This window comes from Ruditapes philippinarum, unplaced genomic scaffold (genome assembly GCF_026571515.1).
Source record: "Ruditapes philippinarum isolate M1 unplaced genomic scaffold, ASM2657151v2 ctg988_1_1_1_1, whole genome shotgun sequence".
Lineage (NCBI taxonomy): Eukaryota > Metazoa > Mollusca > Bivalvia > Venerida > Veneridae > Ruditapes > Ruditapes philippinarum.
The window spans coordinates 40,424-50,524 of NW_026864886.1; positions in this window are offsets into that span (position 1 = coordinate 40,424).

Consider the following 10,101-nt stretch of genomic DNA (forward strand, 5'->3'; position numbering starts at 1 on the left):
AGTTTTCAAAAATATGTGTCAAAGGTGTCATATAAAAATTAAAATGGTGTCTTGTCTACCCGCTGATTGTGGGTATGGACAGTGTTTTGTATTTCTAAATCCATTTATTGAGCCAATTGAAAGCCGACCTTCAATTTAACCGTTTTTACCTAATATATACATGTAGATTCAAATATAAAATAACAGCTTTAGTTTTTGAGAAAAGAAAGCAATTAATAGACATCGACTTTGCTTAATGAAAAAAGTAAATAATGAAGAAATGCAATGATAATACATATATAAAACTTGGATAACATTTAAATGTTAAAAGTAAATTGAAATAGGGAGTTTTATTTCCCTCTGTACACATGTGCCACATGTGCCAACCTTTTTTAATTAAACAATATCTGACAAAAGAACATTACATTACTATGTGTTCATGTCATTATTTATGAAACTTTTTTTCAGGTTTATATAACCTAAGAGAATTATAAAACTGGTTTATTGCTTCAATATGAAAAAATAAATTTTTATTCACAGATTAAGTTTAATTCTGTTGAGACTTTTCAGATCGTTAGATTAGTTTTTATGTTACTTCATGGAAGCGAAATGCACTGCCTATTGTCATCTATGAGTTATTATCTTTCTATAGAAGGAAGTTTTTATGTATATTAAAGTAAATAGACCACTATGAAAATCATTGACATAAATCCACATGTAACTTTTGAAAATCAAGTAAAGCAAATAACAAAGAATAAAAACAATTACTTATAGTATATAGTTTTAGCTTAACGATACCATCCTGCGCATCGGTTGAATGTTTTACTATCGCTCCAAAATATCAAATTGCCAACACAACAAATGAAAATATTTAAAACAATATCTAATGTTATTGAGTGTAGGTTATTTCTATTTTCTCACTGCATGTACTAAATACGTAGGAATCTAATTAAGCCGGATATTAAATGTTAACATATGTTTATAATGGAAATAGCCATATTGAGCATTAACTCTCATATTGCTTTGTTAAGACTTTGCCACCATTATTGAGCCAGGCATCTTTTCAGCACTTTTATGTTTTGAAAATTGAGTACCTCACAAACCGGTGCTAAGCGGTGTGAGGGATGTTGCATTTTTATCATCATTCCTCATGTACAGACTCAACCAATTCTGAAATGTTCATGTAATTGCTTTGTGATCAATGCTTCCAGGGTATCACCTTCTTCAAATTAATGAATACAAATGCATTCTGACTAGGTTCTCTATACTGTGGGCTAACTTTAAATTTTTATCTTGATATCCCAAACAATGATAACGTAGCCCAAATATAGTGTTCAGGCAAGTTTATTTTATAAATTTAGCAGACTTATTATATAAGATTACGCCATATATTTGCATTTGCTGCAACGCTAGATTGCTGTGCCGTTAATAATTTGCTTTTTATCATTTATAGATATTCTGAATAATTTAGTTTTAGAGATAGAAATTATAATACAATAAAAGAATGTTTCACAAATAATTATTGTTTTTATTTATTATTTAATTTCATATACTGGGCGATATCTTTTGGTTTAATTCAGTATTGTTTTAAATAGATACCATACCGTATTATTGCATATGTCACATCTTTTTTAAATAACTACTTGGCTACACTTGTATTTTTGGGGTAGTTATCGTTGATGTAATCGTTATTGTTATGTCGTTGTTGTTGCTGCTGCATCATTCTGTCAGTATTATTATTATTTCCTTGTTAATTATCTTTTTCCCAGATTTATTTTCTTTTACAACAAATACAAGCGCTTTTATCACTGGAATTATTTGAAGAAATGTGTTATGCAAAGAAGGTTCTTGCACAGATTTTAGCCATTGAGTGGTAGTTTTCTTCTAAAAAAATCTCTTCGTTTATTACATTGTTTTTATTTCTATCATCCTTCTCGTGAAATCCTTTCTGTCGAAATAGATTGTCAATCTTTTAATAAATCTGCACCATTAATTCATGACACTATTTGGAACTTGAAAATGGGTAATGGTAACACATTTCAATAGTTCAAGGAAGTACAGAATGTCTTTATTTTCATGAAGGTATCAAAATTCTTCACCGAAGCTGAACTGATTTATGTTACATTAGTGGCTAAAATGAAAGGTTGTTGTTTCTCTATATAAACAGGCAATATTATCCGAATCAAAGAGGAAAACATATGAAAAAATAAGAGATCATACAATTTATTTTATAACTTAACGGATGTCTATCACTAAATGTCTTGACAAACAGTTATATTTTCAATTCACTTGAATATTCATCTCTTGTGCAATATTATTTTAAATGGTGTCTTTAGGATATCTGAAACTGATATTATTACACATTCTTTCTTGAAAATTTTATTTTTATAGGAAATTAATCTTAAAGATCATAAACTGAAGGCAGAGCACAGCAGGTGAAAAGATATGAAAATGCCAAAAGGGAGAAAGATGTTTTCGAGTGACAATTAAGTTAAGGTTTTGTTGCAATTAAATGTGGTAATTTGATCTTAAATCTCTAATGGGAATTTTATCTAAATAATTACTATATCACGTTTTCTGTTGTATTATACATGTTCGAAGCAGCAATTAGTGCCTCTCCAGCAGTTCAAATATACTTCAATTCTGAAAGAAAACTTCAGTGATAAAAATGTTATCAAATGTTATGTCTGAAATGAACACATAATGACTGCAGTGTAACACCGCAAAACGTCCGTACCGCAAAATTTTCGCGTGTGGAGGTTTTGCGTCGCATATCGTACACATGTGGACGTTTTGCGGCGCATATCGTACTTGGTACGTTTTGCGTCACATATCGTCCGTATTTTCTGTATTAAGATATATTCATTATAAACGTTACTTTTTTGGTTCTGTCACTTTCATATTGTTTCAGGTAAAAATATGACGAAATGAACATAAAGTGCAATATTTTTGTGATCCTATATGATTCTAACTTTTTTTATTTAAAACAAAAGAAATATGCTTAAGCTGATGATGCTTTTCGAATTGATTTTTTTTATTGAATAGAACCAAGTATAGATATAAAAATGATGATATTGAAATAAATGTAATCCTATAGCCATCTACAGAAAAGGGCGGCTATACGGACGGACAAACCGTGAATTTGACTGAGTGAATGACAAAAATATTAAAATTAAGCTTTGCTTTTGACAGAAGCTTTTCATATAATTGCATCAAGAAGTGGGAATGATTTTTTGTGTTCTTGTTGACTATGGTTCTACCGTTCATTTTTACGGGGGATGGTTTGGGGCTTTTGACAGCGTAGTCATATTTGAGCGAGAGAGCTATATTGTCGTGAAGATGGGGCCTTTAAGTCGCCTAGTCATAATATTGCCCACCTGCCTTTAAAGGCTCCACATGACAAGTGAAGATAGCATTGAACATTACAAATAAAAAGCAAGTGCATTTCATGTATTTGGTCAAATCTAGGTAACTGATATCAGTACTGAATTCTACGTCTGAAATGATCAACGATATCCAAATATCTGTAAATGACAAAAATATGGCAATTTAAGCGCAATTCAATAATGACATTGAGGTCAAGGTCATTTCAAGGTCAATATTATAGTTGATTTATTCAAGATGTCCGTTCTGTCTTAAATACATGAATGACATTTGATCATTGATAACAGAAAATGGCAGTTTTATCACAATTCTATAATTTGACTTTAAAATATGTCTTAATTTTTATTATTCAAAGGCAAATATCTCTTGACATATTCAGTCGTTTAAGCTCATAAATGAACTTGATCGAGACATTATTGTTATCTGTATCAAAATTTTTTAAGAATTGCGAAAAAACGAAAACACTAACAAGGTGAAATATAGTGCGTTTTTTGTTGTTGTTTTTTTGTGTTTTTTTGGGGGAAGGGGGGGGGGGTAGATTTAGCCTATAATCTAATTTTGTTGAGATTTTATGGTTATAGATATTCTGTTAAAAATTTAAAGATTAAGTTCGAGTGGTAGCAATGTGAAATATAACAGATATTGCAATTCAAGGGCAGATAACTCTGGACGTATTGCTTAGGATATGTGATAACAAGCTAAAGTTGAACGGACAGACAGACAGGCGCATACTCAGGTGAGCAAAAATTAAGATAATAACTGGTCAAATTTAACGAAAATTATATAAACTTTAAAATATGGACGTTATGCGGCAGGACCATGCCTTTTTGCCGCAAAATATATGTCAGAAAAATGTGGACGATATGCGCCGCAAAACTTCCATATACGTACGTTTTGCGGTACGGACGTTATGCGGTGTAACACTGCCTTTAATTTAGGAATATCGCAAACAGTGAACTATATGGCTACACACCAAATGTTGTTAATTAATTTTGTTATGCACTCAATGTTGATTTCTTATTCTAGAAGTGCATACAACATCTTTTAATGTAAGATAGATAAAAAAATTATGTCTTGTCAAGTTTGCTATCATTATTATATGTACTGCAATTTTATATCCATTATCTTCATTGAACATTTTGTTGTTTCCTTGATAGCAATATTCTGACCCGACTATAGAATAAGTCTTTCTCCTTTTTCATAGATTTTGTGAATTTATAAAAAGAATATTTGCATGCAACAAGGTTATTGTAGGTACCAGAAGGATACAATAAAAACGAAGAAATAGCAAAACATCTCTTAAAAATTATATAACATTAAGATATTTTAACTAGTTTCTATTTTTCCTCTCGGTTAGTGCGTCGTCTTTTTGTTTTAGTTAAAATGATATGAAACGAAAATAAACAAAATAAATGTTATAATAATGACTTATGTAATGTTCTACTCATAAAATTTCTCATGCCTTAAAATTTTACTTTATTTTTGAGAAAGTTTTTTACCGCTAAGAATGACCGTAAGGAACGAGCGACAGTATCGCGTTATGCGTTTTCAATATCGCCGACGATGTATTTCCAACAAGGTATGTCAGTTTTATTTCGGCACTATTTGTTCCCGTTGCTTGTAAGACAGTGAGCCCTTCATCTGCAACACAGTTTTATTTATAATACGTACGTACATATATTTGAAAATTTGACAGCACGTGACAGAATGAAAAACTCATAATCTCTGAGGGCCAAATTGTTGCAATTTTGAAAGTTCTATTTGGTCTTTGCATTGCACTGTAATGTAGCTAAACCCTTCGATGACAAATATCAATAATAATTATTATCATTGTTATAATAGTATTTCTAAAAACTACACCTGATTTTATTGTTAAATGTTTAGATCTTTCAATGGATTTTATGGTACTCTGAGGACGTTTAAAACTCATTAATAAAAATTCTGCTAACGAGTTTTTGTTGAAGATTAATTGAATAATGGCATTGGTGAAAGGCCAGAACAAATTTGGTATAGGTTTCTATTGATCATCAAATAAAAACGAACGAGAAAATATTTTTGAAATACTAACTGGAACGTCTATAAATATTATACTTGTTTATACCACGAATACTTCATTATATGTTTATACGATGCATTATAAAGTCTTTACATTTTGATGAATATGAACTGATTGCATGCTAAAATTACATATATGATTCTTTTTTGTATTTGACTATGCACATGTAACAATACTAAACTACTACTTACTAAACCACTCGTTCAATCACACAACCACACAGTTACCTACCCACTCACTATTTTTAACTCGCTGATATCTGATTCATCGCTACATTGTCTTCTTATTACATTACTATTAATCTATTCTTGTTACTTAATTATTTCAAAGTTAGACCGACAACGTATTCATAACAGATTATTATTTGACTCCTGGAGCATAAACCTAAGCCGAGGCCTACTCCGTTTTGATCATTTTCCTCTTTTAAAAAATAATACACATTTTTAAACAATCAGTATTTGAAGTAGAACAACAACATTGTCAGGCAGTTTTCTTAACTCGTGTATAATGTTTAGTTTGATTGTCAAAACAACATAACAATTATCGAGGCTCTTGATACATGATAATTATGTGCGATGCTTGATTCGATTAATATGACCTATCACAATTATTGCAATTATCCAATACTTGCTATTACATCGTGATCTTTGACTTGTAAAACATGAAATTTGCCATGGATTGTATGACGAAAGCGCACGCAATGTTATCATTGAAGCTTTAGTTCATGTGCACCATACAGTGGTGAAGTTGGAAGGCTTTTTAAAAAAGCCCGTATGGTTAATATCATTTAATCTTGGTAATGGTAACCGTTATCATTGATTCATTGATTCCATGACCGACCTATAACTGGGTCTGGTCGATAGCGCCTGTAAATTTGTATGTATGTGTGCTACAAGTAGGCCTTTAGGATCATTAATTCCAACATATTTAGTGTTGAAAATTAAAAGTCGCTGAAGCCGGTGCAAGTGGTGGGCTGATGTCAGAATAATCACAGTTTCACTTTAGATAGTTTTTTTTTACAACGAGTCAGCGATACACTGAAGTGTATCATATTTCAATGTACAGTTTCATTTATAAACCTGTTGCTGGGAGTATAAAATATGTATACATGTTTAAATGTAAAATCGTTTCAGCTAGCAAATATGCGCGTTTAGAGAGAGATTTTACATCAGTTAGGAGACACACGCTTATAGTGTGAGTGGTTATTTTTTATTGGGAAGAGAATTTTGTTGTTTTGAAGAGAATTTTGTTGTTTTGAAGTCAGTTTTGTTGGTTTGTTGAAGTGGTTGAATATAATTGTGGTGATCTTAATTGATCAGGGTTTATTGGTTGTAATTTGTTGTTTTGGTTGTTGAGTTATATCTGTTTGTGAAGATATAATTGGTTGATATTGGTTGAATGTTTGGTATTATATCAAGATTATATTAGTTGCTGCTTTGTTTTGAGGATATATGTAAATATTGGGTGCTTTAGTTCAAGTTGTTTTCTGATGCTGATTAGATTGTGTGAAGTTAATATTGTTGGATGAATGTTTGTGGTTTATACCGTATCTTAGAGTTGTAAAAGTATTCTTTTTTTTGTGTTCTTCATTTTGTGGTGATTTTATTGTTGTTTGATCATAAGTTGTTAGAGCTTGGGCTCGCCAGGTGTCTTGTTTCGTATAAAAGACGTATACGTGAAAAGATATTTCATATAAGTGGCTGATAAATGATGTGTGTTTGTTTTGGGTGTAAATAATGATCAGAGTTCTTTGTTTTGGGTGTAAATAATAATCAGAGTTTGTTGTTTACATGTATATATTGATTTGAGATAGAAAAGGATAAAAATACCTAAAAAAAAGATAGTGTTAACTAAACAATTACATGTTAGTTTTCCAACTGAGAATATTTCACTTTTATGTCAGGCGGTGCTGCCCAGTCTCCATATCTTGGAAATTGGTTCTAGTATTTATTACTAAATCTTTTCTTAGATTAAATAAGATCAAGGCAGACATTTTCTCCTGACAGCTGATAGATGTTGCATTTTTGCATTATGCAAGATTGTCCGTATCAAAGAGGAAAAAATTCAGTGAGAACATTGTTTTTCCTTTGACATCAATCTAAATTGCTGCAATTTGGCTGGTCAGTTCTTCTCAATTTCCTCTTTTAAACCATAATTCACATTGTGAAACATTCAGTATTTGAAGCAAAAACTTGTCATGTCAATTGTTCAGACCCTTGATAAGGCTAATATGTAAACAGTAACTGTTGTAAAGTAGAAAGAATTTTGGTGTCAGCCCAATTATTTTATGACCATGATAAATATCTGTAATTCTGGGTAAGTTTTGCTTTGACTTTTGCTTCCTGGATCTCAACACCTCTACTGAGTTTCGCGGGTAGCGCTTTTGAAGTGGTATAATAGTACTTACTGTATTAATGCAACTTAATTCCTAGTTAATAAATAAGGAATGGTGTGAAGCGTGTTAGGATTAAATATTTTAGTCTGAATTTTTTATGCTTGCTTAAGACTTTTATTTATATTCAAATACATTTCTGCACAATTTCGAAATACTGTTTTGCAAGAATGTTTGATCATTTCCCGTTGTTGATCATCAATTCATTTTTAAATAAAAAAATATTAAGGTAGACAAAAGGACAATATGGGATATTTAGCATGAATGAAATATGAGAAAAAAGATTAACTGCAGATTTCATTCAGTGAACGCCATTTCGGTATTATTGTATCTACTTACTTTGTTTAAAATCAGTCCCTAGAGAATTTCTATTTCCTAAAACTTGATGTGCTGTTGTATTGAATATGGCCTTTATGAATAAAGTTTTATATGTTTCGAGTGACTATTGTATACATGATTATAAAGTATTACATGTATGTCAGATACAATTGAAATAATTACAATATACAAGTAACTTAATATATAGGTTATTAGAAAATATCCCTTTTATTAATGTTAAACGATATACAATTATATAAATATAGAAACGATTAACATTTTTTATCCAATAATGTAGGTTATGTGTATATTATATTAGCCATATGCATTTGATCTCTGATATATAAATATCCATCTAAACGTTGATTGATATTAGACATGTTAAAGTATGTTCATTATGGTTCAGTGTTGTATTATATCAAACCTGATTTCGTGCTCTTCCTTTTTCTTATTTTTGTGCCCCAACGTTTGTGGCGGGCATTTAGATTTACCCTTGTCCGTCCTTCCGTCCGTCCGTACGTTCTCTTTTGTGTCGCACCTAACTCAAAAAGTATTTGACCTAGAGTCATGAAACTTTACAGGAATGTTGATCAGCATGTGTAGTTGTGCACCTGGGTATTTTCGTCTGGATATTTTCAGAGTAATTGCCCTTGACTTAGTGAAATTTTGCAATTTTCAACTTGTGTCGCACGTAACTCAAAAAGTATTTGACCTAGAGTCATGAAACTTTACAGCAATATTGATCAGCATGTGTTGTTGTCAACCGGGTAGTTTGTTCTGGATTTATTTAGTATTTTTGGAGTAATTGCCCTTGACTTATAATTTTTTTTGCAATTTTCAACTTGTGTTGCATTTAATTCAAAAAGGATTTGAACTTAAGTCATTAAACCTCACGCGAAGGTTGCTCAGCATATTTAGTTTTGCACCTGGGGTTTCGCTTATGGACTTATCCAGTATTTGTATAGTTATTTCCCTTGACTTAGTAAAAACTGTTTCATTATGTTCCTCGATAGCTTGAGTTAGAATCAACGAACTTTACAGGAATAATGATCAACATACACTTAATTATATGAATTAATGATACACATCACTGTGAAACTAAACACCTGGGAATTGGCATGTGGTTTTTTTTGGTAGTTTTGTAACAGTTATTGCTCTTGACTTACAGTAGTATAAATTTGCAATTTTTAACTCGTTCATGCATAGCTCAAAAAGTATTTCACTTGTAGGCCTGAAAGTGTACAAGAATAATGGTCAGCATGTGTACTTATGTACCTTGGGGATTTATTCAGTTTTTAGTTTTCAAAACATATTTGACCGTATGTCATAAGATTGACAGAACAGTGGCGCGGTGGGGGCACCCGTGTCCTACGGATACATTTCTAGTTCATTCAATTTATTCAACAGTGCAACATACGTAATTGGAAAGCAAACTGATATTATTAATGTGAACATCCGCTTATATATTAAATGTAACAAACTGAATATGACACAATCTTAGACATGTAATACCATGTAAATGCTAGTACATATATCTGGTTCTTGTAGATTTAGAATTCACAGTTTGAAATATAATTGTTACTCCAATACGACACAATTTGGAAACAAGTGATGGCTTTCTTATAATAGTGGCCTTATCCAAAAATGAACATTACAATGTTCTATTTTTTGCGTGTTTTTTGTTGTTGTTTTTTTTTTTTCAATTTAAAGCCAAAACTTACTTATCTTTACAAACAAACTGTCTTGAAATATGTTAGTGGTGCCTTACACATTAGGATTATAATTGTTAAAACAACAGAGTGCTGAATCGAAAACGGCTTTAACATGATGACTGTGAGGATGTGCCATTTACAATTTCCGTTATAACATAATCTATCCTTTTTAGACTCTCATTGCTATGATATTTTAGTACTTTATGATAAGATTTCTAGCTTGAACGTACTTGTTATATGATTCATTCTGAATAAAAAAT